The following is a 22,736-nucleotide window of genomic DNA, read 5'->3' as shown; positions in this document are numbered from 1 at the left end:
GCCCAGTATGGAATATATGCTTAGTTTTTGCATGGGATGACGGGTGCGATCATACAAGCACTAATGCACCGGATACCATCAGAACTCCAGAGCTAAACGTGCTTGGGCGAGAGTAGTACTAAGATGGGTGACCTCTTGGGAAGTCCTCGTGTTGCACCCCCAAACTTTTTTGCAACGTGCATTTTTTAATTATTTAATTTTTTTTCACCATGGCGTGCACGTTTACGAGGCGGGGGTCAGTGTTTGGTGTCCGGGGGCTTGTGCATGCACGTGAAGGATGAGCATACGGGAGAAAGGGGCGCCCAGTATGGAATATATGCTTAGTTTTTGCATGGGATGACGGGTGCGATCATACCAGCACTAATGCACCGGATCCCATCAGAACTCCGAAGATAAACGTGCTTGGGCGAGAGTAGTACTAAGATGGGTGACCTCTTGGGAAGTCCTCGGGTTGCACCCCCAAACTTTTTTGTAACGTGCATTTTTTAATTATTTAATTTTTTTTTTCACCATGGCGTGCACGTTTTCGAGGCGGGGGTCAGTGTTTGGGGTCCGGGGGCTTGTGCATGCACGTGAAGGATGAGCATACGGGAGAAAGGGGCGCCCAGTATGGAATATATGCTTAGTTTTTGCATGGGATGACGGGTGCGATCATACCAGCACTAATGCACCGGATCCCATCAGAACTCCGAAGTTAAACGTGCTTGGGCGAGAGTAGTACTAAGATGGGTGACCTCTTGGGAAGTCCTCGTGTTGCACCTCCAAACTTTTTTGCAACGTGCATTTTTAATTATTTAATTTTTTTTTTCACCATGGCGTGCACGTTTTCGAGGCGGGGGTCAGTGTTTGGGGTCCGGGGGCTTGTGCATGCACGTGAAGGATGAGCATACGGGAGAAATGGGCGCCCAGTATGAAATATATGCTTAGTTTTTGCATGGGATGACGGGTGCGATCATACCAGCACTAATGCACCGGATCCCATCAGAACTCCGAAGTTAAACGTGCCTGGGCGAGAGTAGTACTAAGATGGGTGACCTCTTGGGAAGTCCTCGTGTTGCACCCCCAAACTTTTTTGCAACGTGCATTTTTTAATTATTTAATTTTTTTTTTCACCATGGCGTGCACGTTTTCGAGGCGGGGGTCAGTGTTTGGGGTCCGGGGGCTTGTGCATGCACGTGAAGGATGAGCATACGGGAGAAAGGGGCGCCCAGTATGGAATATATGCTTAGTTTTTGCATGGGATGACGGGTGCGATCATACCAGCACTAATGCACCGGATCCCATCAGAACTCCGAAGTTAAACGTGCTTGGGCGAGAGTAGTACTAAGATGGGTGACCTCTTGGGAAGTCCTCGTGTTGCACCCCCAAACTTTTTTGCAACGTGCATTTTTTAATTATTTAATTTTTTTTTTCACCATGGCGTGCACGTTTTCGAGGCGGGGGTCAGTGTTTGGGGTCCGGGGGCTTGTGCATGCACGTGAAGGATGAGCATACGGGAGAAAGGGGCGCCCAGTATGGAATATATGCTTAGTTTTTGCATGGGATGACGTGTGCGATCATACCAGCACTAATGCACCGGATCCCATCAGAACTCCGAAGTTAAACGTGCTTGGGCGAGAGTAGTACTAAGATGGGTGACCTCTTGGGAAGTCCTCGTGTTGCACCTCCAAACTTTTTTGCAACGTGCATTTTTAATTATTTAATTTTTTTTTTCACCATGGCGTGCACGTTTTCGAGGCGGGGGTCAGTGTTTGGGGTCCGGGGGCTTGTGCATGCACGTGAAGGATGAGCATACGGGAGAAATGGGCGCCCAGTATGAAATATATGCTTAGTTTTTGCATGGGATGACGGGTGCGATCATACCAGCACTAATGCACCGGATCCCATCAGAACTCCGAAGTTAAACGTGCCTGGGCGAGAGTAGTACTAAGATGGGTGACCTCTTGGGAAGTCCTCGTGTTGCACCCCCAAACTTTTTTGCAACGTGCATTTTTTAATTATTTAATTTTTTTTTTCACCATGGCGTGCACGTTTTCGAGGCGGGGGTCAGTGTTTGGGGTCCGGGGGCTTGTGCATGCACGTGAAGGATGAGCATACGGGAGAAAGGGGCGCCCAGTATGGAATATATGCTTAGTTTTTGCATGGGATGACGGGTGCGATCATACCAGCACTAATGCACCGGATCCCATCAGAACTCCGAAGTCAAACGTGCTTGGGCGAGAGTAGTACTAAGATGGGTGACCTCTTGGGAAGTCCTCGTGTTGCACCCCCAAACTTTTTTGCAACGTGCATTTTTTAATTATTTAATTTTTTTTTCACCATGGCGTGCATGTTTTCGAGGCGGGGGTCAGTGTTTGGGGTCCGGGGGCTTGTGCATGCACATGAAGGATGAGCATACGGGAGAAAGGGGCGCCCAGTATGGAATATATGCTTAGTTTTTGCATGGGATGACGGGTGCGATCATACCAGCACTAATGCACCGGATCCCATCAGAACTCCGAAGTTAAACGTGCTTGGGCGAGAGTAGTACTAAGATGGGTGACCTCTTGGGAAGTCCTCGTGTTGCACCCCCAAACTTTTTTGCAACGTGCATTTTTTAATTATTTAATTTTTTTTTCACCATGGCGTGCATGTTTTCGAGGCGGGGGTCAGTGTTTGGGGTCCGGGGGCTTGTGCATGCACATGAAGGATGAGCATACGGGAGAAAGGGGCGCCCAGTATGGAATATATGCTTAGTTTTTGCATGGGATGACGGGTGCGATCATACAAGCACTAATGCACCGGATACCATCAGAACTCCGAAGCTAAACGTGCTTGGGCGAGAGTAGTACTAAGATGGGTGACCTCTTGGGAAGTCCTCGTGTTGCACCCCCAAACTTTTTTGCAACGTGCATTTTTTAATTATTTAATTTTTTTTTTCACCATGGCGTGCACGTTTACGAGGCGGGGGTCAGTGTTTGGTGTCCGGGGGCTTGTGCATGCACGTGAAGGATGAGCATACGGGAGAAAGGGGCGCCCAGTATGGAATATATGCTTAGTTTTTGCATGTGATGACGGGTGCGATCATACCAGCACTAATGCACCGGATCCCATCAGAACTCCGAAGATAAACGTGCTTGGGCGAGAGTAGTACTAAGATGGGTGACCTCTTGGGAAGTCCTCGGGTTGCACCCCCAAACTTTTTTGTAACGTGCATTTTTTAATTATTTAATTTTTTTTTTCACCATGGCGTGCACGTTTTCGAGGCGGGGGTCAGTGTTTGGGGTCCGGGGGCTTGTGCATGCACGTGAAGGATGAGCATACGGGAGAAAGGGGCGCCCAGTATGGAATATATGCTTAGTTTTTGCATGTGATGACGGGTGCGATCATACCAGCACTAATGCACCGGATCCCATCAGAACTCCGAAGATAAACGTGCTTGGGCGAGAGTAGTACTAAGATGGGTGACCTCTTGGGAAGTCCTCGGGTTGCACCCCCAAACTTTTTTGCAACGTGCATTTTTTAATTTTTTAATTTTTTTTTCACCATGGCGTGCACGTTTACGAGGCGGGGGTCAGTGTTTGGGGTACGGGGGCTTGTGCATGCACGTGAAGGATGAGCATACGGGAGAAAGGGGCGCCCAGTATGGAATATATGCTTAGTTTTTGCATGGGATGACGGGTGCGATCATACCAGCACTAATGCACCGGATCCCATCAGAACTCCGAAGCTAAACGTGCTTGGGCGAGAGTAGTACTAAGATGGGTGACCTCTTGGGAAGTCCTCGTGTTGCACCCCCAAACTTTTTTGCAACGTGCATTTTTTAATTATTTAATTTTTCTTTCACCATGGCGTGCACGTTTTCGAGGCGGGCCCAAACTTTTTTGCAACGTGCATTTTTTAATTATTTAATTTTTTTTTCACCATGGCGTGCACGTTTTCGAGGCGGGGGTCAGTGTTTGGGGTCCGAGGGCTTGTGCATGCACGTGAAGGATGAGCATACGGGAGAAAGGGGCGCCCAGTATGGAATATATGCTTAGTTTTTGCATGGGATGACGGGTGCGATCATACCAGCACTAATGCACCGGATCCCATCAAAACTTCGATGCTAAACGTGCTTGGGCGAGAGTAGTACTAAGATGGGTGACCTCTTGGGAAGTCCTCGTGTTGCACCCCCAAACTTTTTTGCAACGTGCATTTTTTAATTATTTAATTTTTTTTTTCACCATGGCGTGCACGTTTACGAGGCGGAGGTCAGTGTTTGGGGTCCGGGGGCTTGTGCATGCACGTGAAGGATGAGCATACGGGAGAAAGGGACGCCCAGTATGGAATATATGCTTAGTTTTTGCATGGGATGACGGGTGCGATCATACCAGCACTAATGCACCGGATCCCATCAGAACTCCGAAGTTAAACGTGCTTGGGCGAGAGTAGTACTAAGATGGGTGACCTCTTGGGAAGTCCTCGTGTTGCACCTCCAAACTTTTTTGCAACGTGCATTTTTAATTATTTAATTTTTTTTTTCACCATGGCGTGCACGTTTTCGAGGCGGGGGTCAGTGTTTGGGGTCCGGGGGCTTGTGCATGCACGTGAAGGATGAGCATACGGGAGAAATGGGCGCCCAGTATGAAATATATGCTTAGTTTTTGCATGGGATGACGGGTGCGATCATACCAGCACTAATGCACCGGATCCCATCAGAACTCCGAAGTTAAACGTGCCTGGGCGAGAGTAGTACTAAGATGGGTGACCTCTTGGGAAGTCCTCGTGTTGCACCCCCAAACTTTTTTGCAACGTGCATTTTTTAATTATTTAATTTTTTTTTTCACCATGGCGTGCACGTTTTCGAGGCGGGGGTCAGTGTTTGGGGTCCGGGGGCTTGTGCATGCACGTGAAGGATGAGCATACGGGAGAAAGGGGCGCCCAGTATGGAATATATGCTTAGTTTTTGCATGGGATGACGGGTGCGATCATACCAGCACTAATGCACCGGATCCCATCAGAACTCCGAAGTTAAACGTGCTTGGGCGAGAGTAGTACTAAGATGGGTGACCTCTTGGGAAGTCCTCGTGTTGCACCCCCAAACTTTTTTGCAACGTGCATTTTTTAATTATTTAATTTTTTTTTTCACCATGGCGTGCACGTTTTCGAGGCGGGGGTCAGTGTTTGGGGTCCGGGGGCTTGTGCATGCACGTGAAGGATGAGCATACGGGAGAAAGGGGCGCCCAGTATGGAATATATGCTTAGTTTTTGCATGGGATGACGTGTGCGATCATACCAGCACTAATGCACCGGATCCCATCAGAACTCCGAAGTTAAACGTGCTTGGGCGAGAGTAGTACTAAGATGGGTGACCTCTTGGGAAGTCCTCGTGTTGCACCTCCAAACTTTTTTGCAACGTGCATTTTTAATTATTTAATTTTTTTTTTCACCATGGCGTGCACGTTTTCGAGGCGGGGGTCAGTGTTTGGGGTCCGGGGGCTTGTGCATGCACGTGAAGGATGAGCATACGGGAGAAATGGGCGCCCAGTATGAAATATATGCTTAGTTTTTGCATGGGATGACGGGTGCGATCATACCAGCACTAATGCACCGGATCCCATCAGAACTCCGAAGTTAAACGTGCCTGGGCGAGAGTAGTACTAAGATGGGTGACCTCTTGGGAAGTCCTCGTGTTGCACCCCCAAACTTTTTTGCAACGTGCATTTTTTAATTATTTAATTTTTTTTTTCACCATGGCGTGCACGTTTTCGAGGCGGGGGTCAGTGTTTGGGGTCCGGGGGCTTGTGCATGCACGTGAAGGATGAGCATACGGGAGAAAGGGGCGCCCAGTATGGAATATATGCTTAGTTTTTGCATGGGATGACGGGTGCGATCATACCAGCACTAATGCACCGGATCCCATCAGAACTCCGAAGTCAAACGTGCTTGGGCGAGAGTAGTACTAAGATGGGTGACCTCTTGGGAAGTCCTCGTGTTGCACCCCCAAACTTTTTTGCAACGTGCATTTTTTAATTATTTAATTTTTTTTTCACCATGGCGTGCATGTTTTCGAGGCGGGGGTCAGTGTTTGGGGTCCGGGGGCTTGTGCATGCACATGAAGGATGAGCATACGGGAGAAAGGGGCGCCCAGTATGGAATATATGCTTAGTTTTTGCATGGGATGACGGGTGCGATCATACCAGCACTAATGCACCGGATCCCATCAGAACTCCGAAGTTAAACGTGCTTGGGCGAGAGTAGTACTAAGATGGGTGACCTCTTGGGAAGTCCTCGTGTTGCACCCCCAAACTTTTTTGCAACGTGCATTTTTTAATTATTTAATTTTTTTTTCACCATGGCGTGCATGTTTTCGAGGCGGGGGTCAGTGTTTGGGGTCCGGGGGCTTGTGCATGCACATGAAGGATGAGCATACGGGAGAAAGGGGCGCCCAGTATGGAATATATGCTTAGTTTTTGCATGGGATGACGGGTGCGATCATACAAGCACTAATGCACCGGATACCATCAGAACTCCGAAGCTAAACGTGCTTGGGCGAGAGTAGTACTAAGATGGGTGACCTCTTGGGAAGTCCTCGTGTTGCACCCCCAAACTTTTTTGCAACGTGCATTTTTTAATTATTTAATTTTTTTTTTCACCATGGCGTGCACGTTTACGAGGCGGGGGTCAGTGTTTGGTGTCCGGGGGCTTGTGCATGCACGTGAAGGATGAGCATACGGGAGAAAGGGGCGCCCAGTATGGAATATATGCTTAGTTTTTGCATGTGATGACGGGTGCGATCATACCAGCACTAATGCACCGGATCCCATCAGAACTCCGAAGATAAACGTGCTTGGGCGAGAGTAGTACTAAGATGGGTGACCTCTTGGGAAGTCCTCGGGTTGCACCCCCAAACTTTTTTGTAACGTGCATTTTTTAATTATTTAATTTTTTTTTTCACCATGGCGTGCACGTTTTCGAGGCGGGGGTCAGTGTTTGGGGTCCGGGGGCTTGTGCATGCACGTGAAGGATGAGCATACGGGAGAAAGGGGCGCCCAGTATGGAATATATGCTTAGTTTTTGCATGTGATGACGGGTGCGATCATACCAGCACTAATGCACCGGATCCCATCAGAACTCCGAAGATAAACGTGCTTGGGCGAGAGTAGTACTAAGATGGGTGACCTCTTGGGAAGTCCTCGGGTTGCACCCCCAAACTTTTTTGCAACGTGCATTTTTTAATTTTTTAATTTTTTTTTCACCATGGCGTGCACGTTTACGAGGCGGGGGTCAGTGTTTGGGGTACGGGGGCTTGTGCATGCACGTGAAGGATGAGCATACGGGAGAAAGGGGCGCCCAGTATGGAATATATGCTTAGTTTTTGCATGGGATGACGGGTGCGATCATACCAGCACTAATGCACCGGATCCCATCAGAACTCCGAAGCTAAACGTGCTTGGGCGAGAGTAGTACTAAGATGGGTGACCTCTTGGGAAGTCCTCGTGTTGCACCCCCAAACTTTTTTGCAACGTGCATTTTTTAATTATTTAATTTTTCTTTCACCATGGCGTGCACGTTTTCGAGGCGGGCCCAAACTTTTTTGCAACGTGCATTTTTTAATTATTTAATTTTTTTTTCACCATGGCGTGCACGTTTTCGAGGCGGGGGTCAGTGTTTGGGGTCCGAGGGCTTGTGCATGCACGTGAAGGATGAGCATACGGGAGAAAGGGGCGCCCAGTATGGAATATATGCTTAGTTTTTGCATGGGATGACGGGTGCGATCATACCAGCACTAATGCACCGGATCCCATCAAAACTTCGATGCTAAACGTGCTTGGGCGAGAGTAGTACTAAGATGGGTGACCTCTTGGGAAGTCCTCGTGTTGCACCCCCAAACTTTTTTGCAACGTGCATTTTTTAATTATTTAATTTTTTTTTTCACCATGGCGTGCACGTTTACGAGGCGGAGGTCAGTGTTTGGGGTCCGGGGGCTTGTGCATGCACGTGAAGGATGAGCATACGGGAGAAAGGGACGCCCAGTATGGAATATATGCTTAGTTTTTGCATGGGATGACGGGTGCGATCATACCAGCACTAATGCACCGGATCCCATCAGAACTCCGAAGTTGAACGTGCTTGGGCGAGAGTAGTACTAAGATGGGTGACCTCTTGGGAAGTCCTCGTGTTGCACCCCCAAACTTTTTTGCAACGTGCATTTTTTAATTATTTAATTTTTTTTTCACCATGGCGTGCCCGTTTTCGAGGCGGGCCCAAACTTTTTTGCAACGTGCATTTTTTAATTATTTAATTTTTGTTTTCACCATGGCGTGCACGTTTTCGAGGCGGGGGTCAGTGTTTGGGGTCTGGGGGCTTCTGCATGCACGTGAAGGATGAGCATCCGGGAGAAAGGGGCGCCCAGTATGGAATATATGCTAAGTTTTTGCATAGGATGACGGGTGCGATCATACCAGCACTAATGCACCGGATCCCATCAAAACTTCGAAGTTAAACGTGCTTGGGCGAGAGTAGTACTAAGATGGGTGACCTCTTGGGAAGTCCTCGTGTTGCACCCCCAAACTTTTTTGCAACGTGCATTTTTTAATTATTTAATTTTTTTTTCACCATGGCGTGCACGTTTTCGAGGCGGGCCCAAACTTTTTTGCAACGTGCATTTTTTAATTATTTAATTTTTTTTTTCACCATGGCGTGCACGTTTTCGAGGCGGGGGTCAGTGTTTGGGGTCCGGGGGCTTGTGCATGCACGTGAAGGATGAGCATACGGGAGAAAGGGGCGCCCAGTATGGAATATATGCTTAGTTTTTGCATGGGATGACGGGTGCGATCATACCAGCACTAATGCACCGGATCCCATCAGAACTCCGAAGTTAAATGTGCTTGGACGAGAGTAGTACTAAGATGGGTGACCTCTTGGGAAGTCCTCGTGTTGCACCCCCAAACTTTTTTGCAACGTGCATTTTTTAATTATTTAATTTTTTTTTTTCACCATGGCGTGCACGTTTACGAGGCGGGGGTCAGTGTTTGGGGTCCGGGGGCTTGTGCATGCACGTAAAGGATGAGCATATGGGAGAAAGGGGCGCCCAGTATGGAATATATGCTTAGTTTTTGCATGGGATGACGGGTGCGATCATACCAGCACTAATGCACCGGATCCCATCAGAACTCCGAAGTTAAACGTGCTTGGGCGAGAGTAGTACTAAGATGGGTGACCTCTTGGGAAGTCCTCGTGTTGCACCCCCAAACTTTTTTGCAACGTGCATTTTTTAATTATTTAATTTTTTTTTCACCATGGCGTGCACGTTTTCGAGGCGGGCCCAAACTTTTTTGCAACGTGCATTTTTTAATTATTTAATTTTTTTTTTCACCATGGCGTGCACGTTTTCGAGGCGGGGGTCAGTGTTTCGGGTCCGGGGGCTTGTGCATGCACGTGAAGGATGAGCATACGGGAGAAAGGGGCGCCCAGTATGGAATATATGCTTAGTTTTTGCATGGGATGACGGGTGCGATCATACCAGCACTAATGCACCGGATCCCATCAGAACTCCGAAGTTAAATGTGCTTGGACGAGAGTAGTACTAAGATGGGTGACCTCTTGGGAAGTCCTCGTGTTGCACCCCCAAACTTTTTTGCAACGTGCATTTTTTAATTATTTAATTTTTTTTTTCACCATGGCGTGCACGTTTACGAGGCGGGGGTCAGTGTTTGGGGTCCGGGGGCTTGTGCATGCACGTGAAGGATGAGCATACGGGAGAAAGGGGCGCCCAGTATGGAATATATGCTTAGTTTTTGCATAGGATGACGGGTGCGATCATACCAGCACTAATGCACCGGATCCCATCAGAACTCCGAAGTTAAATGTGCTTGGACGAGAGTAGTACTAAGATGGGTGACCTCTTGGGAAGTCCTCGTGTTGCACCCCCAAACTTTTTTGCAACGTGCATTTTTTAATTATTTAATTTTTTTTTTCACCATGGCGTGCACGTTTACGAGGCGGGGGTCAGTGTTTGGGGTCCGGGGGCTTGTGCATGCACGTAAAGGATGAGCAGATGGGAGAAAGGGGCGCCCAGTATGGAATATATGCTTAGTTTTTGCATGGGATGACGGGTGCGATCATACCAGCACTAATGCACCGGATCCCATCAGAACTCCGAAGTTAAACGTGCTTGGGCGAGAGTAGTACTAAGATGGGTGACCTCTTGGGAAGTCCTCGTGTTGCACCCCCAAACTTTTTTGCAACGTGCATTTTTTAATTATTTAATTTTTTTTTCACCATGGCGTGCACGTTTTCGAGGCGGGCCCAAACTTTTTTGCAACGTGCATTTTTTAATTATTTAATTTTTTTTTCACCATGGCGTGCACGTTTTCGAGGCGGGGGTCAGTGTTTGGGGTCCGAGGGCTTGTGCATGCACGTGAAGGATGAGCATACGGGAGAAAGGGGCGCCCAGTATGGAATATATGCTTAGTTTTTGCATGGGATGACGGGTGCGATCATACCAGCACTAATGCACCGGATCCCATCAAAACTTCGAAGCTAAACGTGCTTGGGCGAGAGTAGTACTAAGATGGGTGACCTCTTGGGAAGTCCTCGTGTTGCACCCCCAAACTTTTTTGCAACGTGCATTTTTTAATTATTTAATTTTTTTTTTCACCATGGCGTGCACGTTTACGAGGCGGAGGTCAGTGTTTGGGGTCCGGGGGCTTGTGCATGCACGTGAAGGATGAGCATACGGGAGAAAGGGGCGCCCAGTATGGAATATATGCTTAGTTTTTGCATGGGATGACGGGTGCGATCATACCAGCACTAATGCACCGGATCCCATCAGAACTCCGAAGTTGAACGTGCTTGGGCGAGAGTAGTACTAAGATGGGTGACCTCTTGGGAAGTCCTCGTGTTGCACCCCCAAACTTTTTTACAACGTGCATTTTTTAATTATTTAATTTTTTTTTCACCATGGCGTGCTCGTTTTCGAGGCGGGCCCAAACTTTTTTGCAACGTGCATTTTTTAATTATTTAATTTTTGTTTTCACCATGGCGTGCACGTTTTCGAGGCGGGGGTCAGTGTTTGGGGTCTGGGGGCTTCTGCATGCACGTGAAGGATGAGCATACGGGAGAAAGGGGCGCCCAGTATGGAATATATGCTAAGTTTTTGCATAGGATGACGGGTGCGATCATACCAGCACTAATGCACCGGATCCCATCAGAACTTCGAAGATAAACGTGCTTGGGCGAGAGTAGTACTAAGATGGGTGACCTCTTGGGAAGTCCTCGTGTTGCACCCCCAAACTTTTTTGCAACGTGCATTTTTTAATTATTTAATTTTTTTTTCACCATGGCGTGCACGTTTTCGAGGCGGGCCCAAACTTTTTTGCAACGTGCATTTTTTAATTATTTAATTTTTTTTTTCACCATGGCGTGCACGTTTTCGAGGCGGGGGTCAGTGTTTGGGGTCCGGGGGCTTGTGCATGCACGTGAAGGATGAGCATACGGGAGAAAGGGGCGCCCAGTATGGAATATATGCTTAGTTTTTGCATGGGATGACGGGTGCGATCATACCAGCACTAATGCACCGGATCCCATCAGAACTCCGAAGTTAAATGTGCTTGGACGAGAGTAGTACTAAGATGGGTGACCTCTTGGGAAGTCCTCGTGTTGCACCCCCAAACTTTTTTGCAACGTGCATTTTTTAATTATTTAATTTTTTTTTTTCACCATGGCGTGCACGTTTACGAGGCGGGGGTCAGTGTTTGGGGTCCGGGGGCTTGTGCATGCACGTAAAGGATGAGCATACGGGAGAAAGGGGCGCCCAGTATGGAATATATGCTTAGTTTTTGCATGGGATGACGGGTGCGATTATACCAGCACTAATGCACCGGATCCCATCAGAACTCCGAAGTCAAACGTGCTTGGGCGAGAGTAGTACTAAGATGGGTGACCTCTTGGGAAGTCCTCGTGTTGCACCCCCAAAATTTTTTGCAACGTGCATTTTTTAATTATTTAATTTTTTTTTCACCATGGCGTGCACGTTTTCGCGGCGGGCCCAAACTTTTTTGCAACGTGCATTTTTTAATTATTTAATTTTTTTTTCACCATGGCGTGCACGTTTTCGAGGCGGGGGTCAGTGTTTGGGGTCCGGGCGCTTGTGCATGCACGTGAAGGATGAGCATACGGGAGAAAGGGGCGCCCAGTATGGAATATATGCTTAGATTTTGCATGGGATGACGGGTGCGATCATACCAGCACTAATGCACCGTATCCCATCAGAACTCCGAAGATAAACGTGCTTGGGCGAGAGTAGTACTAAGATGGGTGACCTCTTGGGAAGTCCTCGTGTTGCACCCCCAAACTTTTTTGCAACGTGCATTTTTTAATTATTTAATTTTTTTTCACCATGGCGTGCACGTTTTCGAGGCGGGCCCAAACTTTTTTGCAACGTGCATTTTTTAATTATTTAATTTTTTTTTTCACCATGGCGTGCACGTTTTCGAGGCGGGGGTCAGTGTTTGGGGTCCGGGGGCTTGTGCATGCACGTGAAGGATGAGCATACGGGAGAAAGGGGCGCCCAGTATGGAATATATGCTTAGTTTTTGCATAGGATGACGGGTGCGATCACACCGGCACTAATGCACCGGATCCCATCAGAACTCCGAAGTTAAACGTGCTTGGGCGAGAGTAGTACTAAGATGGGTGACCTCTTGGGAAGTCCTCGTGTTGCACCCCCAAACTTTTTTGCAACGTGCATTTTTTAATTATTTAATTTTTTTTTTCACCATGGCGTGCACGTTTACGAGGCGGGGGTCAGTGTTTGGGGTCCGGGGGCTTGTGCATGCACGTAAAGGATGAGCATATGGGAGAAAGGGGCGCCCAGTATGGAATATATGCTTAGTTTTTGCATGGGATGACGGGTGCGATCATACCAGCACTAATGCACCGGATCCCATCAGAACTCCGAAGATAAACGTGCTTGGGCGAGAGTAGTACTAAGATGGGTGACCTCTTGGGAAGTCCTCGTGTTGCACCCCCAAACTTTTTTGCAACGTGCATTTTTTAATTATTTAATTTTTTTTTCACCATGGCGTGCACGTTTTCGAGGCGGGCCCAAACTTTTTTGCAACGTGCATTTTTTAATTATTTAATTTTTTTTTCACCATGGCGTGCACGTTTTCGAGGCGGGCCCAAACTTTTTTGCAACGTGCATTTTTTAATTATTTAATTTTTTTTTCACCATGGCGTGCACGTTTTCGAGGCGGGGGTCAGTGTTTGGGGTCCGGGGGCTTGTGCATGCACGTGAAGGATGAGCATACGGGAGAAAGGGGCGCCCAGTATGGAATATATGCTTAGTTTTTGCATGGGATGACGGGTGCGATCATACCAGCACTAATGCACCGGATCCCATCAGAACTCCGAAGTTAAACGTGCTTGGGCTAGAGTAGTACTAAGATGGGTGACTTCTTGGGAAGTCCTCGTGTTGCACCCCCAAACTTTTTTGCAACGTGCATTTTTTAATTATTTAATTTTTTTTTTTCACCATGGCGTGCACGTTTACGAGGCGGGGGTCAGTGTTTGGGGTCCGGGGGCTTGTGCATGCACGTGAAGGATGAGCATACGGGAGAAAGGGGCGCCCAGTATGGAATATATGCTTAGGTTTTGCATGGGATGACGGGTGCGATCATACCAGCACTAATGCACCGGATCCCATTAGAACTCCGAAGTTAAACGTGCTTGGGCGAGAGTAGTACTAAGATGGGTGACCTCTTGGGAAGTCCTCGTGTTGCACCCCCAAACTTTTTTGCAACGTGCATTTTTTAATTATTTAATTTTTTTTTCACCATGGCGTGCACGTTTTCGAGGCGCGCCCAAACTTTGTTGCAACGTGCATTTTTTAATTATTTAATTTTTTTTTTCACCATGGCGTGCACGTTTTCGAGGCGGGGGTCAGTGTTTGGGGTCCGGGGGCTTGTGCATGCACGTGAAGGATGAGCATACGGGAGAAAGGGGCGCCCAGTATGGAATATATGCTTAGTTTTTGCATGGTATGACGGGTGCGATCATACCAGCACTAATGCACCGGATCCCATCAGAACTCCGAAGTTAAACGTGCTTGGGCGAGAGTAGTACTAAGATGGGTGACCTCTTGGGAAGTCCTCGTGTTGCACCCCCAAACTTTTTTGCAACGTGCATTTTTTAATTATTTAATTTTTTTTTTCACCATGGCGTGCACGTTTTCGAGGCGGGGGTCAGTGTTTGGGGTCCGGGGGCTTGTGCATGCACGTGAAGGATGAGCATACGGGAGAAAGGGGCGCCCAGTATGGAATATATGCTTAGTTTTTGCATGGGATGACGGGTGCGATCATACCAGCACTACTGCACCGGATCCCATCAGAACTCCGAAGTTAAACGTGCTTGGGCGAGAGTAGTATTAAGATAGGTGACCTCTTGGGAAGTCCTCGCGTTGCACGCCCAAACTTTTTTGCAACGTGCATTTTTTAATTATTTAATTTTTTTTTCACCATGGCGTGCACGTTTTCGAGGCGGGCCCAAACTTTTTTGCGACGTGCATTTTTTAATTATTTAATTTTTTTTTTCACCATGGCGTGCACGTTTTCGAGGCGGGGGGTCAGTGTTTGGGGTCCGGGGGCTTGTGCATGCACGTGAAGGATGAGCATACGGGAGAAAGGGGCGCCCAGTATGGAATATATGCTTAGTTTTTGCATGGGATGACGGGTGCGATCATACTAGCACTAATGCACCGGATCCCATCAGAACTCCGAAGTTAAACGTGCTTGGGCGAGAGTAGTACTAAGATGGGTGACCTCTTGGGAAGTCCTCGTGTTGCACCCCCAAACTTTTTTGCAACGTGCATTTTTTAATTATTTAATTTTTTTTTTCACCATGGCGTGCACGTTTACGAGGCGGGGGTCAGTGTTTGGGGTCCGGGGGCTTGTGCATGCACGTGAAGGATGAGCATACGGGAGAAAGGGGCGCCCAGTATGGAATATATGCTTAGGTTTCGCATGGGATGACGGGTGCGATCATACCAGCACTAATGCACCGGATCCCATCAGAACTCCGAAGTGAAACGTGCTTGGGCGAGAGTAGTACTAAGATGGGTGACCTCTTGGGAAGTCCTCGTGTTGCACCCCCAAACTTTTTTGCAACGTGCATTTTTTAATTATTTAATTTTTTTTTCACCATGGCGTGCACGTTTTCGAGGCGGGCCCAAACTTTTTTGCAACGTGCATTTTTTAATTATTTAATTTTTTTTTTCACCATGGCGTGCACGTTTTCGAGGCGGGGGTCAGTGTTTGGGGTCCGGGGGCTTGTGCATGCACGTGAAGGATGAGCATACGGGAGAAAGGGGCGCCCAGTATGAAATATATGCTTAGTTTTTGCATGGGATGACGGGTGCGATCATACCAGCACTAATGCACCGGATCCCATCAGAACTCCGAAGTTAAACGTGCTTGGGCGAGAGTAGTACTAAGATGGGTGACCTCTTGGGAAGTCCTCGTGTTGCACCCCCAAACTTTTTTGCAACGTGCATTTTTTAATTATTTAATTTTTTTTTTCACCATGGCGTGCACGTTTTCGAGGCGGGGGTCAGTGTTTGGGGTCCGGGGGCTTGTGCATGCACGTGAAGGATGAGCATACGGGAGAAAGGGGCGCCCAGTATGGAATATATGCTTAGTTTTTGCATGGGATGACGGGTGCGATCATACCAGCACTAATGCACCGGATCCAATCAGAACTCCGAAGTTAAACGTGCTTGGGCGAGAGTAGTACTAAGATGGGTGACCTCTTGGGAAGTCCTCGTGTTGCACCCCCAAACTTTTTTGCAACGTGCATTTTTTAATTATTTAATTTTTTTTTCACCATGGCGTGCACGTTTTCGAGGCGGGCCCAAACTTTTTTGCAACGTGCATTTTTTAATTATTTAATTTTTTTTTTCACCATGGCGTGCACGTTTTCGAGGCGGGGGTCAGTGTTTGGGGTCCGGGGGCTTGTGCATGCACGTGAAGGATGAGCATACGGGAGAAAGGGGCGCCCAGTATGGAATATATGCTTAGTTTTTGCATGGGATGACGGGTGCAACCATACCAGCACTAATGCACCGGATCCCATCAGAACTCCGAAGTTAAACGTGCTTGGGCGAGAGTAGTACTAAGATGGGTGACCTCTTGGGAAGTCCTCGTGTTGCACCCCCTAACTTTTTTGCAACGTGCATTTTTTAATTATTTAATTTTTTTTTCACCATGGCGTGCACGTTTTCGAGGCGGGCCCAAACTTTTTTGCAACGTGCATTTTTTAATTACTTAATTTTTTTTTTCACCATGGCGTGCACGTTTTCGAGGCGGGGGTCAGTGTTTGGGGTCCGGGGGCTTGTGCATGCACGTGAAGGATGAGCATACGGGAGAAAGGGGCGCCCAGTATGGAATATATGCTTAGTTTTTGCATGGGATGACGGGTGCGATCATACCAGCACTAATGCACCGTATCCCATCAGAACTCCGAAGATAAACGTGCTTGGGCGAGAGTAGTACTAAGATGGGTGACCTCTTGGGAAGTCCTCGTGTTGCACCCCCAAACTTTTTTGCAACGTGCATTTTTTAATTATTTAATTTTTTTTCACCATGGCGTGCACGTTTTCGAGGCGGGCCCAAACTTTTTTGCAACGTGCATTTTTTAATTATTTAATTTTTTTTTTCACCATGGCGTGCACGTTTTCGAGGCGGGGGTCAGTGTTTGGGGTCCGAGGGCTTGTGCATGCACGTGAAGGATGAGCATACGGGAGAAAGGGGCGCCCAGTATGGAATATATGCTTAGTTTTTGCATGGGATGACGGGTGCGATCATACCGGCACTAATGCACCGGATCCCATCAGAACTCCGAAGTTAAACGTGCTTGGGCGAGAGTAGTACTAAGATGGGTGACCTCTTGGGAAGTCCTCGTGTTGCACCCCCAAACTTTTTTGCAACGTGCATTTTTTAATTATTTAATTTTTTTTTTCACCATGGCGTGCACGTTTTCGAGGCGGGGGTCAGTGTTTGGGGTCCGGGGGCTTGTGCATGCACGTGAAGGATGAGCATACGGGAGAAAGGGGCGCCCAGTATGGAATATATGCTTAGTTTTTGCATGGGATGACGGGTGCGATCATACCAGCACTAATGCACCGGATCCAATCAGAACTCCGAAGTTAAACGTGCTTGGGCGAGAGTAGTACTAAGATGGGTGACCTCTTGGGAAGTCCTCGTGTTGCACCCCCAAACTTTTTTGCAACGTGCATTTTTTAATTATTTAATTTTTTTTTCACCATGGCGTGCACGTTTTCGAGGCGGGCCCAAACTTTTTTGCAACGTGCATTTTTTAATTATTTAATTTTTTTTTTCACCATGGCGTGCACGTTTTCGAGGCGGGGGTCAGTGTTTGGGGTCCGGGGGCTTGTGCATGCACGTGAAGGATGAGCATACGGGAGAAAGGGGCGCCCAGTATGGAATATATGCTTAGTTTTTGCATGGGATGACGGGTGCAACCATACCAGCACTAATGCACCGGATCCCATCAGAACTCCGAAGTTAAACGTGCTTGGGCGAGAGTAGTACTAAGATGGGTGACCTCTTGGGAAGTCCTCGTGTTGCACCCCCAAACTTTTTTGCAACGTGCATTTTTTAATTATTTAATTTTTTTTTCACCATGGCGTGCACGTTTTCGAGGCGGGCCCAAACTTTTTTGCAACGTGCATTTTTTAATTACTTAATTTTTTTTTTCACCATGGCGTGCACGTTTTCGAGGCGGGGGTCAGTGTTTGGGGTCCGGGGGCTTGTGCATGCACGTGAAGGATGAGCATACGGGAGAAAGGGGCGCCCAGTATGGAATATATGCTTAGTTTTTGCATGGGATGACGGGTGCGATCATACCAGCACTAATGCACCGTATCCCATCAGAACTCCGAAGATAAACGTGCTTGGGCGAGAGTAGTACTAAGATGGGTGACCTCTTGGGAAGTCCTCGTGTTGCACCCCCAAACTTTTTTGCAACGTGCATTTTTTAATTATTTAATTTTTTTTCACCATGGCGTGCACGTTTTCGAGGCGGGCCCAAACTTTTTTGCAACGTGCATTTTTTAATTATTTAATTTTTTTTTTCACCATGGCGTGCACGTTTTCGAGGCGGGGGTCAGTGTTTGGGGTCCGAGGGCTTGTGCATGCACGTGAAGGATGAGCATACGGGAGAAAGGGGCGCCCAGTATGGAATATATGCTTAGTTTTTGCATGGGATGACGGGTGCGATCATACCGGCACTAATGCACCGGATCCCATCAGAACTCCGAAGTTAAACGTGCTTGGGCGAGAGTAGTACTAAGATGGGTGACCTCTTGGGAAGTCCTCGTGTTGCACCCCCAAACTTTTTTGCAACGTGCATTTTTTAATTATTTAATTTTTTTTTTCACCATGGCGTGCACGTTTTCGAGGCGGGGGTCAGTGTTTGGGGTCCGGGGGCTTGTGCATGCACGTGAAGGATGAGCATACGGGAGAAAGGGGCGCCCAGTATGGAATATATGCTTAGTTTTTGCATGGGATGACGGGTGCGATCATACCAGCACTAATGCACCGGATCCAATCAGAACTCCGAAGTTAAACGTGCTTGGGCGAGAGTAGTACTAAGATGGGTGACCTCTTGGGAAGTCCTCGTGTTGCACCCCCAAACTTTTTTGCAACGTGCATTTTTTAATTATTTAATTTTTTTTTCACCATGGCGTGCACGTTTTCGAGGCGGGCCCAAACTTTTTTGCAACGTGCATTTTTTAATTATTTAATTTTTTTTTTCACCATGGCGTGCACGTTTTCGAGGCGGGGGTCAGTGTTTGGGGTCCGGGGGCTTGTGCATGCACGTGAAGGATGAGCATACGGGAGAAAGGGGCGCCCAGTATGGAATATATGCTTAGTTTTTGCATGGGATGACGGGTGCAACCATACCAGCACTAATGCACCGGATCCCATCAGAACTCCGAAGTTAAACGTGCTTGGGCGAGAGTAGTACTAAGATGGGTGACCTCTTGGGAAGTCCTCGTGTTGCACCCCCAAACTTTTTTGCAACGTGCATTTTTTAATTATTTAATTTTTTTTTCACCATGGCGTGCACGTTTTCGAGGCGGGCCCAAACTTTTTTGCAACGTGCATTTTTTAATTACTTAATTTTTTTTTTCACCATGGCGTGCACGTTTTCGAGGCGGGGGTCAGTGTTTGGGGTCCGGGGGCTTGTGCATGCACGTGAAGGATGAGCATACGGGAGAAAGGGGCGCCCAGTATGGAATATATGCTTAGTTTTTGCATGGGATGACGGGTGCGATCATACCAGCACTAATGCACCGTATCCCATCAGAACTCCGAAGATAAACGTGCTTGGGCGAGAGTAGTACTAAGATGGGTGACCTCTTGGGAAGTCCTCGTGTTGCACCCCCAAACTTTTTTGCAACGTGCATTTTTTAATTATTTAATTTTTTTTCACCATGGCGTGCACGTTTTCGAGGCGGGCCCAAACTTTTTTGCAACGTGCATTTTTTAATTATTTAATTTTTTTTTTCACCATGGCGTGCACGTTTTCGAGGCGGGGGTCAGTGTTTGGGGTCCGAGGGCTTGTGCATGCACGTGAAGGATGAGCATACGGGAGAAAGGGGCGCCCAGTATGGAATATATGCTTAGTTTTTGCATGGGATGACGGGTGCGATCATACCGGCACTAATGCACCGGATCCCATCAGAACTCCGAAGTTAAACGTGCTTGGGCGAGAGTAGTACTAAGATGGGTGACCTCTTGGGAAGTCCTCGTGTTGCACCCCCAAACTTTTTTGCAACGTGCATTTTTTAATTATTTAATTTTTTTTTTCACCATGGCGTGCACGTTTTCGAGGCGGGGGTCAGTGTTTGGGGTCCGGGGGCTTGTGCATGCACGTGAAGGATGAGCATACGGGAGAAAGGGGCGCCCAGTATGGAATATATGCTTAGTTTTTGCATGGGATGACGGGTGCGATCATACCAGCACTAATGCACCGGATCCAATCAGAACTCCGAAGTTAAACGTGCTTGGGCGAGAGTAGTACTAAGATGGGTGACCTCTTGGGAAGTCCTCGTGTTGCACCCCCAAACTTTTTTGCAACGTGCATTTTTTAATTATTTAATTTTTTTTTCACCATGGCGTGCACGTTTTCGAGGCGGGCCCAAACTTTTTTGCAACGTGCATTTTTTAATTATTTAATTTTTTTTTTCACCATGGCGTGCACGTTTTCGAGGTGGGGGTCAGTGTTTGGGGTCCGGGGGCTTGTGCATGCACGTGAAGGATGAGCATACGGGAGAAAGGGGCGCCCAGTATGGAATATATGCTTAGTTTTTGCATGGGATGACGGGTGCAACCATACCAGCACTAATGCACCGGATCCCATCAGAACTCCGAAGTTAAACGTGCTTGGGCGAGAGTAGTACTAAGATGGGTGACCTCTTGGGAAGTCCTCGTGTTGCACCCCCAAACTTTTTTGCAACGTGCATTTTTTAATTATTTAATTTTTTTTTCACCATGGCGTGCACGTTTTCGAGGCGGGCCCAAACTTTTTTGCAACGTGCATTTTTTAATTACTTAATTTTTTTTTTCACCATGGCGTGCACGTTTTCGAGGCGGGGGTCAGTGTTTGGGGTCCGGGGGCTTGTGCATGCACGTGAAGGATGAGCATACGGGAGAAAGGGGCGCCCAGTATGGAATATATGCTTAGTTTTTGCATGGGATGACGGGTGCGATCATACCAGCACTAATGCACCGTATCCCATCAGAACTCCGAAGATAAACGTGCTTGGGCGAGAGTAGTACTAAGATGGGTGACCTCTTGGGAAGTCCTCGTGTTGCACCCCCAAACTTTTTTGCAACGTGCATTTTTTAATTATTTAATTTTTTTTCACCATGGCGTGCACGTTTTCGAGGCGGGCCCAAACTTTTTTGCAACGTGCATTTTTTAATTATTTAATTTTTTTTTTCACCATGGCGTGCACGTTTTCGAGGCGGGGGTCAGTGTTTGGGGTCCGAGGGCTTGTGCATGCACGTGAAGGATGAGCATACGGGAGAAAGGGGCGCCCAGTATGGAATATATGCTTAGTTTTTGCATGGGATGACGGGTGCGATCATACCGGCACTAATGCACCGGATCCCATCAGAACTCCGAAGTTAAACGTGCTTGGGCGAGAGTAGTACTAAGATGGGTGACCTCTTGGGAAGTCCTCGTGTTGCACCCCCAAACTTTTTTGCAACGTGCATTTTTTAATTATTTAATTTTTTTTTTCACCATGGCGTGCACGTTTTCGAGGCGGGGGTCAGTGTTTGGGGTCCGGGGGCTTGTGCATGCACGTGAAGGATGAGCATACGGGAGAAAGGGGCGCCCAGTATGGAATATATGCTTAGTTTTTGCATGGGATGACGGGTGCGATCATACCAGCACTAATGCACCGGATCCCATCAGAACTCCGAAGTCAAACGTGCTTGGGCGAGAGTAGTACTAAGATGGGTGACCTCTTGGGAAGTCCTCGCGTTGCACCCCCAAACTTTTTTGCAACGTGCATTTTTTAATTATTTAATTCTTTTTTCACCATGGCGTGCACGTTTTCGAGGCGGGCCCAAACTTTTTTGCAACGTGCATTTTTTAATTATTTAATTTTTTTTTCACCATGGCGTGCACGTTTTCGAGGCGGGGGTCAGTGTTTGGGGTCCGGGGGCTTGTGCATGCACGTGAAGGATGAGCATACGGGAGAAAGGGGCGCCCAGTATGGAATATATGCTTAGTTTTTGCATGGGATGACGGGTGCGATCATACCAGCACTAATGCACCGGATCCCATCAGAACTCTGAAGTTAAACGCGCTTGGGCGAGAGTAGTACTAAGATGGGTGACCTCTTGGGAAGTCCTCGTGTTGCACCCCCAAACTTTTTTGCAACGTGCATTTTTTAATTATTTAATTTTTTTTTCACCATGGCGTGCACGTTTTCGAGGCGGGCCCAAACTTTTTTGCAACGTGCATTTTTTAATTATTTAATTTTTTTTTCACCATGGCGTGCACGTTTTCGAGGCGGGGGTCAGTGTTTGGGGTCCGGGGGCTTGTGCATGCACGTGAAGGATGAGCATACGGGAGAAAGGGGCGCCCAGTATGGAATATATGCTTAGTTTTTGCATGGGATGACGGGTGCAACCATACCAGCACTAATGCACCGGATCCCATCAGAACTCCGAAGTTAAACGTGCTTGGGCGAGAGTAGTACTAAGATGGGTGACCTCTTGGGAAGTCCTCGTGTTGCACCCCCAAACTTTTTTGCAACGTGCATTTTTTAATTATTTAATTTTTTTTTCACCATGGCGTGCACGTTTTCGAGGCGGGCCCAAACTTTTTTGCAACGTGCATTTTTTAATTACTTAATTTTTTTTTTCACCATGGCGTGCACGTTTTCGAGGCGGGGGTCAGTGTTTGGGGTCCGGGGGCTTGTGCATGCACGTGAAGGATGAGCATACGGGAGAAAGGGGCGCCCAGTATGGAATATATGCTTAGTTTTTGCATGGGATGACGGGTGCGATCATACCAGCACTAATGCACCGTATCCCATCAGAACTCCGAAGATAAACGTGCTTGGGCGAGAGTAGTACTAAGATGGGTGACCTCTTGGGAAGTCCTCGTGTTGCACCCCCAAACTTTTTTGCAACGTGCATTTTTTAATTATTTAATTTTTTTTCACCATG

At 47.6% G+C, this 22,736-nt stretch overlaps 68 non-coding genes across 68 annotated transcripts; all 68 read left to right on the top strand.

The window, feature by feature from the left end:
- The first annotated feature begins 41 nt into the window (after positions 1-41).
- LOC136215741 (5S ribosomal RNA) lies at positions 42-160 on the top strand. Its single transcript, XR_010682773.1, has one exon. It is a non-coding gene; the product is annotated as a 5S ribosomal RNA (ribosomal RNA).
- A 181-nt stretch (positions 161-341) lies between these two features.
- Positions 342-460, top strand: LOC136214412 (5S ribosomal RNA). The gene has a single exon (XR_010681499.1). It is a non-coding gene; the product is annotated as a 5S ribosomal RNA (ribosomal RNA).
- A 183-nt stretch (positions 461-643) lies between these two features.
- Positions 644-762, top strand: LOC136212028 (5S ribosomal RNA). The gene has a single exon (XR_010679207.1). It is a non-coding gene; the product is annotated as a 5S ribosomal RNA (ribosomal RNA).
- A 182-nt stretch (positions 763-944) lies between these two features.
- On the top strand, positions 945-1,063 carry LOC136211721 (5S ribosomal RNA). The gene has a single exon (XR_010678914.1). It is a non-coding gene; the product is annotated as a 5S ribosomal RNA (ribosomal RNA).
- A 183-nt stretch (positions 1,064-1,246) lies between these two features.
- LOC136211263 (5S ribosomal RNA) lies at positions 1,247-1,365 on the top strand. Its single transcript, XR_010678475.1, has one exon. It is a non-coding gene; the product is annotated as a 5S ribosomal RNA (ribosomal RNA).
- A 183-nt stretch (positions 1,366-1,548) lies between these two features.
- On the top strand, positions 1,549-1,667 carry LOC136213553 (5S ribosomal RNA). Its single transcript, XR_010680657.1, has one exon. It is a non-coding gene; the product is annotated as a 5S ribosomal RNA (ribosomal RNA).
- Positions 1,668-1,849: 182 nt separating this feature from the next.
- LOC136211719 (5S ribosomal RNA) lies at positions 1,850-1,968 on the top strand. Its single transcript, XR_010678912.1, has one exon. It is a non-coding gene; the product is annotated as a 5S ribosomal RNA (ribosomal RNA).
- Positions 1,969-2,151: 183 nt separating this feature from the next.
- Positions 2,152-2,270, top strand: LOC136212165 (5S ribosomal RNA). Its single transcript, XR_010679335.1, has one exon. It is a non-coding gene; the product is annotated as a 5S ribosomal RNA (ribosomal RNA).
- A 182-nt stretch (positions 2,271-2,452) lies between these two features.
- On the top strand, positions 2,453-2,571 carry LOC136211262 (5S ribosomal RNA). Its single transcript, XR_010678474.1, has one exon. It is a non-coding gene; the product is annotated as a 5S ribosomal RNA (ribosomal RNA).
- Positions 2,572-2,753: 182 nt separating this feature from the next.
- LOC136215588 (5S ribosomal RNA) lies at positions 2,754-2,872 on the top strand. The gene has a single exon (XR_010682625.1). It is a non-coding gene; the product is annotated as a 5S ribosomal RNA (ribosomal RNA).
- A 183-nt stretch (positions 2,873-3,055) lies between these two features.
- Positions 3,056-3,174, top strand: LOC136214411 (5S ribosomal RNA). Its single transcript, XR_010681498.1, has one exon. It is a non-coding gene; the product is annotated as a 5S ribosomal RNA (ribosomal RNA).
- Positions 3,175-3,357: 183 nt separating this feature from the next.
- On the top strand, positions 3,358-3,476 carry LOC136214410 (5S ribosomal RNA). Its single transcript, XR_010681496.1, has one exon. It is a non-coding gene; the product is annotated as a 5S ribosomal RNA (ribosomal RNA).
- A 182-nt stretch (positions 3,477-3,658) lies between these two features.
- On the top strand, positions 3,659-3,777 carry LOC136211739 (5S ribosomal RNA). Its single transcript, XR_010678930.1, has one exon. It is a non-coding gene; the product is annotated as a 5S ribosomal RNA (ribosomal RNA).
- Positions 3,778-4,036: 259 nt separating this feature from the next.
- Positions 4,037-4,155, top strand: LOC136215577 (5S ribosomal RNA). The gene has a single exon (XR_010682615.1). It is a non-coding gene; the product is annotated as a 5S ribosomal RNA (ribosomal RNA).
- Positions 4,156-4,338: 183 nt separating this feature from the next.
- Positions 4,339-4,457, top strand: LOC136212027 (5S ribosomal RNA). Its single transcript, XR_010679206.1, has one exon. It is a non-coding gene; the product is annotated as a 5S ribosomal RNA (ribosomal RNA).
- Positions 4,458-4,639: 182 nt separating this feature from the next.
- On the top strand, positions 4,640-4,758 carry LOC136211718 (5S ribosomal RNA). Its single transcript, XR_010678911.1, has one exon. It is a non-coding gene; the product is annotated as a 5S ribosomal RNA (ribosomal RNA).
- A 183-nt stretch (positions 4,759-4,941) lies between these two features.
- On the top strand, positions 4,942-5,060 carry LOC136211261 (5S ribosomal RNA). The gene has a single exon (XR_010678473.1). It is a non-coding gene; the product is annotated as a 5S ribosomal RNA (ribosomal RNA).
- Positions 5,061-5,243: 183 nt separating this feature from the next.
- LOC136213552 (5S ribosomal RNA) lies at positions 5,244-5,362 on the top strand. Its single transcript, XR_010680656.1, has one exon. It is a non-coding gene; the product is annotated as a 5S ribosomal RNA (ribosomal RNA).
- Positions 5,363-5,544: 182 nt separating this feature from the next.
- Positions 5,545-5,663, top strand: LOC136211717 (5S ribosomal RNA). The gene has a single exon (XR_010678910.1). It is a non-coding gene; the product is annotated as a 5S ribosomal RNA (ribosomal RNA).
- Positions 5,664-5,846: 183 nt separating this feature from the next.
- LOC136212163 (5S ribosomal RNA) lies at positions 5,847-5,965 on the top strand. Its single transcript, XR_010679334.1, has one exon. It is a non-coding gene; the product is annotated as a 5S ribosomal RNA (ribosomal RNA).
- A 182-nt stretch (positions 5,966-6,147) lies between these two features.
- LOC136211260 (5S ribosomal RNA) lies at positions 6,148-6,266 on the top strand. Its single transcript, XR_010678472.1, has one exon. It is a non-coding gene; the product is annotated as a 5S ribosomal RNA (ribosomal RNA).
- A 182-nt stretch (positions 6,267-6,448) lies between these two features.
- Positions 6,449-6,567, top strand: LOC136215586 (5S ribosomal RNA). Its single transcript, XR_010682624.1, has one exon. It is a non-coding gene; the product is annotated as a 5S ribosomal RNA (ribosomal RNA).
- A 183-nt stretch (positions 6,568-6,750) lies between these two features.
- Positions 6,751-6,869, top strand: LOC136214408 (5S ribosomal RNA). Its single transcript, XR_010681494.1, has one exon. It is a non-coding gene; the product is annotated as a 5S ribosomal RNA (ribosomal RNA).
- Positions 6,870-7,052: 183 nt separating this feature from the next.
- On the top strand, positions 7,053-7,171 carry LOC136214407 (5S ribosomal RNA). The gene has a single exon (XR_010681493.1). It is a non-coding gene; the product is annotated as a 5S ribosomal RNA (ribosomal RNA).
- Positions 7,172-7,353: 182 nt separating this feature from the next.
- LOC136211738 (5S ribosomal RNA) lies at positions 7,354-7,472 on the top strand. The gene has a single exon (XR_010678929.1). It is a non-coding gene; the product is annotated as a 5S ribosomal RNA (ribosomal RNA).
- Positions 7,473-7,731: 259 nt separating this feature from the next.
- Positions 7,732-7,850, top strand: LOC136215576 (5S ribosomal RNA). The gene has a single exon (XR_010682614.1). It is a non-coding gene; the product is annotated as a 5S ribosomal RNA (ribosomal RNA).
- Positions 7,851-8,033: 183 nt separating this feature from the next.
- Positions 8,034-8,152, top strand: LOC136213931 (5S ribosomal RNA). Its single transcript, XR_010681029.1, has one exon. It is a non-coding gene; the product is annotated as a 5S ribosomal RNA (ribosomal RNA).
- A 260-nt stretch (positions 8,153-8,412) lies between these two features.
- Positions 8,413-8,531, top strand: LOC136215072 (5S ribosomal RNA). Its single transcript, XR_010682125.1, has one exon. It is a non-coding gene; the product is annotated as a 5S ribosomal RNA (ribosomal RNA).
- A 260-nt stretch (positions 8,532-8,791) lies between these two features.
- Positions 8,792-8,910, top strand: LOC136213460 (5S ribosomal RNA). The gene has a single exon (XR_010680569.1). It is a non-coding gene; the product is annotated as a 5S ribosomal RNA (ribosomal RNA).
- A 184-nt stretch (positions 8,911-9,094) lies between these two features.
- On the top strand, positions 9,095-9,213 carry LOC136211259 (5S ribosomal RNA). Its single transcript, XR_010678471.1, has one exon. It is a non-coding gene; the product is annotated as a 5S ribosomal RNA (ribosomal RNA).
- Positions 9,214-9,473: 260 nt separating this feature from the next.
- On the top strand, positions 9,474-9,592 carry LOC136213459 (5S ribosomal RNA). The gene has a single exon (XR_010680568.1). It is a non-coding gene; the product is annotated as a 5S ribosomal RNA (ribosomal RNA).
- Positions 9,593-9,775: 183 nt separating this feature from the next.
- LOC136213458 (5S ribosomal RNA) lies at positions 9,776-9,894 on the top strand. The gene has a single exon (XR_010680567.1). It is a non-coding gene; the product is annotated as a 5S ribosomal RNA (ribosomal RNA).
- A 183-nt stretch (positions 9,895-10,077) lies between these two features.
- Positions 10,078-10,196, top strand: LOC136211258 (5S ribosomal RNA). Its single transcript, XR_010678470.1, has one exon. It is a non-coding gene; the product is annotated as a 5S ribosomal RNA (ribosomal RNA).
- Positions 10,197-10,455: 259 nt separating this feature from the next.
- On the top strand, positions 10,456-10,574 carry LOC136215205 (5S ribosomal RNA). The gene has a single exon (XR_010682253.1). It is a non-coding gene; the product is annotated as a 5S ribosomal RNA (ribosomal RNA).
- A 183-nt stretch (positions 10,575-10,757) lies between these two features.
- Positions 10,758-10,876, top strand: LOC136213930 (5S ribosomal RNA). The gene has a single exon (XR_010681028.1). It is a non-coding gene; the product is annotated as a 5S ribosomal RNA (ribosomal RNA).
- Positions 10,877-11,136: 260 nt separating this feature from the next.
- Positions 11,137-11,255, top strand: LOC136214576 (5S ribosomal RNA). Its single transcript, XR_010681655.1, has one exon. It is a non-coding gene; the product is annotated as a 5S ribosomal RNA (ribosomal RNA).
- Positions 11,256-11,515: 260 nt separating this feature from the next.
- Positions 11,516-11,634, top strand: LOC136213457 (5S ribosomal RNA). The gene has a single exon (XR_010680566.1). It is a non-coding gene; the product is annotated as a 5S ribosomal RNA (ribosomal RNA).
- A 184-nt stretch (positions 11,635-11,818) lies between these two features.
- On the top strand, positions 11,819-11,937 carry LOC136213528 (5S ribosomal RNA). Its single transcript, XR_010680634.1, has one exon. It is a non-coding gene; the product is annotated as a 5S ribosomal RNA (ribosomal RNA).
- A 259-nt stretch (positions 11,938-12,196) lies between these two features.
- Positions 12,197-12,315, top strand: LOC136215256 (5S ribosomal RNA). Its single transcript, XR_010682303.1, has one exon. It is a non-coding gene; the product is annotated as a 5S ribosomal RNA (ribosomal RNA).
- Positions 12,316-12,574: 259 nt separating this feature from the next.
- Positions 12,575-12,693, top strand: LOC136212504 (5S ribosomal RNA). Its single transcript, XR_010679656.1, has one exon. It is a non-coding gene; the product is annotated as a 5S ribosomal RNA (ribosomal RNA).
- A 183-nt stretch (positions 12,694-12,876) lies between these two features.
- LOC136212914 (5S ribosomal RNA) lies at positions 12,877-12,995 on the top strand. Its single transcript, XR_010680054.1, has one exon. It is a non-coding gene; the product is annotated as a 5S ribosomal RNA (ribosomal RNA).
- Positions 12,996-13,331: 336 nt separating this feature from the next.
- On the top strand, positions 13,332-13,450 carry LOC136214789 (5S ribosomal RNA). The gene has a single exon (XR_010681861.1). It is a non-coding gene; the product is annotated as a 5S ribosomal RNA (ribosomal RNA).
- Positions 13,451-13,634: 184 nt separating this feature from the next.
- On the top strand, positions 13,635-13,753 carry LOC136211914 (5S ribosomal RNA). The gene has a single exon (XR_010679098.1). It is a non-coding gene; the product is annotated as a 5S ribosomal RNA (ribosomal RNA).
- A 260-nt stretch (positions 13,754-14,013) lies between these two features.
- Positions 14,014-14,132, top strand: LOC136211257 (5S ribosomal RNA). The gene has a single exon (XR_010678469.1). It is a non-coding gene; the product is annotated as a 5S ribosomal RNA (ribosomal RNA).
- A 183-nt stretch (positions 14,133-14,315) lies between these two features.
- On the top strand, positions 14,316-14,434 carry LOC136215633 (5S ribosomal RNA). Its single transcript, XR_010682670.1, has one exon. It is a non-coding gene; the product is annotated as a 5S ribosomal RNA (ribosomal RNA).
- Positions 14,435-14,695: 261 nt separating this feature from the next.
- LOC136212341 (5S ribosomal RNA) lies at positions 14,696-14,814 on the top strand. The gene has a single exon (XR_010679503.1). It is a non-coding gene; the product is annotated as a 5S ribosomal RNA (ribosomal RNA).
- Positions 14,815-14,997: 183 nt separating this feature from the next.
- On the top strand, positions 14,998-15,116 carry LOC136212061 (5S ribosomal RNA). Its single transcript, XR_010679236.1, has one exon. It is a non-coding gene; the product is annotated as a 5S ribosomal RNA (ribosomal RNA).
- A 260-nt stretch (positions 15,117-15,376) lies between these two features.
- Positions 15,377-15,495, top strand: LOC136211256 (5S ribosomal RNA). The gene has a single exon (XR_010678468.1). It is a non-coding gene; the product is annotated as a 5S ribosomal RNA (ribosomal RNA).
- Positions 15,496-15,678: 183 nt separating this feature from the next.
- LOC136213888 (5S ribosomal RNA) lies at positions 15,679-15,797 on the top strand. The gene has a single exon (XR_010680988.1). It is a non-coding gene; the product is annotated as a 5S ribosomal RNA (ribosomal RNA).
- A 260-nt stretch (positions 15,798-16,057) lies between these two features.
- LOC136215864 (5S ribosomal RNA) lies at positions 16,058-16,176 on the top strand. The gene has a single exon (XR_010682867.1). It is a non-coding gene; the product is annotated as a 5S ribosomal RNA (ribosomal RNA).
- A 260-nt stretch (positions 16,177-16,436) lies between these two features.
- LOC136215254 (5S ribosomal RNA) lies at positions 16,437-16,555 on the top strand. Its single transcript, XR_010682301.1, has one exon. It is a non-coding gene; the product is annotated as a 5S ribosomal RNA (ribosomal RNA).
- Positions 16,556-16,814: 259 nt separating this feature from the next.
- Positions 16,815-16,933, top strand: LOC136211661 (5S ribosomal RNA). Its single transcript, XR_010678857.1, has one exon. It is a non-coding gene; the product is annotated as a 5S ribosomal RNA (ribosomal RNA).
- A 183-nt stretch (positions 16,934-17,116) lies between these two features.
- Positions 17,117-17,235, top strand: LOC136213887 (5S ribosomal RNA). Its single transcript, XR_010680987.1, has one exon. It is a non-coding gene; the product is annotated as a 5S ribosomal RNA (ribosomal RNA).
- Positions 17,236-17,495: 260 nt separating this feature from the next.
- LOC136214714 (5S ribosomal RNA) lies at positions 17,496-17,614 on the top strand. Its single transcript, XR_010681790.1, has one exon. It is a non-coding gene; the product is annotated as a 5S ribosomal RNA (ribosomal RNA).
- A 260-nt stretch (positions 17,615-17,874) lies between these two features.
- LOC136215253 (5S ribosomal RNA) lies at positions 17,875-17,993 on the top strand. Its single transcript, XR_010682300.1, has one exon. It is a non-coding gene; the product is annotated as a 5S ribosomal RNA (ribosomal RNA).
- Positions 17,994-18,252: 259 nt separating this feature from the next.
- On the top strand, positions 18,253-18,371 carry LOC136211659 (5S ribosomal RNA). Its single transcript, XR_010678855.1, has one exon. It is a non-coding gene; the product is annotated as a 5S ribosomal RNA (ribosomal RNA).
- Positions 18,372-18,554: 183 nt separating this feature from the next.
- LOC136213886 (5S ribosomal RNA) lies at positions 18,555-18,673 on the top strand. Its single transcript, XR_010680986.1, has one exon. It is a non-coding gene; the product is annotated as a 5S ribosomal RNA (ribosomal RNA).
- Positions 18,674-18,933: 260 nt separating this feature from the next.
- On the top strand, positions 18,934-19,052 carry LOC136213532 (5S ribosomal RNA). The gene has a single exon (XR_010680637.1). It is a non-coding gene; the product is annotated as a 5S ribosomal RNA (ribosomal RNA).
- Positions 19,053-19,312: 260 nt separating this feature from the next.
- Positions 19,313-19,431, top strand: LOC136215252 (5S ribosomal RNA). Its single transcript, XR_010682299.1, has one exon. It is a non-coding gene; the product is annotated as a 5S ribosomal RNA (ribosomal RNA).
- A 259-nt stretch (positions 19,432-19,690) lies between these two features.
- On the top strand, positions 19,691-19,809 carry LOC136211658 (5S ribosomal RNA). Its single transcript, XR_010678853.1, has one exon. It is a non-coding gene; the product is annotated as a 5S ribosomal RNA (ribosomal RNA).
- A 183-nt stretch (positions 19,810-19,992) lies between these two features.
- Positions 19,993-20,111, top strand: LOC136213885 (5S ribosomal RNA). The gene has a single exon (XR_010680984.1). It is a non-coding gene; the product is annotated as a 5S ribosomal RNA (ribosomal RNA).
- Positions 20,112-20,371: 260 nt separating this feature from the next.
- Positions 20,372-20,490, top strand: LOC136212346 (5S ribosomal RNA). The gene has a single exon (XR_010679508.1). It is a non-coding gene; the product is annotated as a 5S ribosomal RNA (ribosomal RNA).
- Positions 20,491-20,750: 260 nt separating this feature from the next.
- On the top strand, positions 20,751-20,869 carry LOC136215250 (5S ribosomal RNA). The gene has a single exon (XR_010682298.1). It is a non-coding gene; the product is annotated as a 5S ribosomal RNA (ribosomal RNA).
- A 259-nt stretch (positions 20,870-21,128) lies between these two features.
- LOC136211657 (5S ribosomal RNA) lies at positions 21,129-21,247 on the top strand. Its single transcript, XR_010678852.1, has one exon. It is a non-coding gene; the product is annotated as a 5S ribosomal RNA (ribosomal RNA).
- A 183-nt stretch (positions 21,248-21,430) lies between these two features.
- On the top strand, positions 21,431-21,549 carry LOC136213743 (5S ribosomal RNA). Its single transcript, XR_010680848.1, has one exon. It is a non-coding gene; the product is annotated as a 5S ribosomal RNA (ribosomal RNA).
- A 259-nt stretch (positions 21,550-21,808) lies between these two features.
- On the top strand, positions 21,809-21,927 carry LOC136214574 (5S ribosomal RNA). The gene has a single exon (XR_010681653.1). It is a non-coding gene; the product is annotated as a 5S ribosomal RNA (ribosomal RNA).
- Positions 21,928-22,186: 259 nt separating this feature from the next.
- LOC136211154 (5S ribosomal RNA) lies at positions 22,187-22,305 on the top strand. Its single transcript, XR_010678372.1, has one exon. It is a non-coding gene; the product is annotated as a 5S ribosomal RNA (ribosomal RNA).
- Positions 22,306-22,565: 260 nt separating this feature from the next.
- Positions 22,566-22,684, top strand: LOC136215249 (5S ribosomal RNA). The gene has a single exon (XR_010682297.1). It is a non-coding gene; the product is annotated as a 5S ribosomal RNA (ribosomal RNA).
- Positions 22,685-22,736: the final 52 nt, after the last annotated feature.

This window comes from Euphorbia lathyris, chromosome 1 (assembly GCF_963576675.1).
Source record: "Euphorbia lathyris chromosome 1, ddEupLath1.1, whole genome shotgun sequence".
NCBI classification, from domain to species: Eukaryota; Viridiplantae; Streptophyta; class Magnoliopsida; order Malpighiales; family Euphorbiaceae; genus Euphorbia; species Euphorbia lathyris.
Note: the sequence above shows the minus strand (reverse complement) of the source record. Positions and strands in the feature narration are given on the sequence as shown.